Below are 1180 nucleotides of genomic sequence, written 5' to 3' on the forward strand. Positions count from 1 at the left end.
AGTGCTTTGCTTATCCGAGGTCTCTTTCCTTTCTATATAAAGTTAGTGATTGGTTTTTCCATATCCCTAAAGAATGTTGATGGGATCTGGATTGTGATTGCATTAAATGTATAGATTGCTTTGGGTAGAACTGACATTTTCACAATGTTCAATATTCCTATCCATGAGCATGGGATATTCTTCCATTTATGTAGATCTCTTATGGTTTCTTGAATAGTTTTTTACAGTTTTCTTTGTACAGGTCTTTTGTGTCCCTGGTAAGATTTATTTTTCTGGTAGCTATTGTAAACGGTATTAATTCCTTATTTCTTTTTCAGCAATCTCTTTGCTGGTGTAGAGGAATCCAACTGATTTTTGGATGTTGATCTTGTATCCTGCCATGATGTTAAAGCTCTCAATTAGTTCCACTAGATATTTGACTGAGTCTCTTGGGTTTTCTAGGTATAGGAGCATATCATCAGCAAACAGGGATAGTTTCACTTTTTCCTTACCAATTTGGATGCCTTTGATCTCCCTTTCTTGCTTTATAGCCCTGGCTAGGACTTCCAGTACAATGTTGAATAGAAGTGGTGATAGAGGGCATCCTTGTCTGGTTCCTGTTCACAGGAGGAATGGTTTCAGTCCCTCTCCATTGAGTATAATTTTGGCTGTTGGTTTTGCATGTTGTTGTTGTTGTTGTTGTGTGCTGTCGAGTCGGAACTGACTCATAGCGACCCCTCCTTGGGTTTCCGAGGTATCACTACGGAAGTAGATTGCCCCACCTTCCTTCCATTGGTTTTGCATAGATTCCCTTTATTATGATGAGGAATGTCCCTTCTATTCTTATTTTGCTGAGAGTTTTGATCAAGTATGTATGTTAGATTTTATCAAATGTCTTTTCTGCATTAATTGATATGATCATGTGTTTTATTTATGTGGTGGATGATGTTGATTGTTTTTCTAATGTTGAACCATCCTTGCATCCCTGATATGAACCCCACTTGGTCATAATGAAAATGATTTTTTTGATATGTTGTTGGAGTCTATTGGCTAGGATTTTGTTGAAGTTTTTTGCATCTATATTCATGAGGCATATTGGTCTATAGTTTTCCTTTTGAGTGATGTCTTTGCCTGGTTTTGGTATCAAGGTTATGCTTGCTTCATAAAATGAGTTAGGGAGGATTCCATCCTTTTCTATGTT

General features: G+C 37.1%; 1 protein-coding gene across 1 annotated transcript in view; it reads left to right on the plus strand.

The window, feature by feature from the left end:
• Positions 1-1180, plus strand: part of CDON (cell adhesion associated, oncogene regulated) — a 207503-nt gene that overhangs the window by 69178 nt on the left and 137145 nt on the right. The window lies entirely within an intron of this gene.

This window comes from Orycteropus afer, unplaced genomic scaffold (assembly GCF_000298275.1).
Source record: "Orycteropus afer afer isolate SDZICR_OR568_19922 unplaced genomic scaffold, OryAfe1.0 scaffold00178, whole genome shotgun sequence".
Lineage (NCBI taxonomy): Eukaryota > Metazoa > Chordata > Mammalia > Tubulidentata > Orycteropodidae > Orycteropus > Orycteropus afer.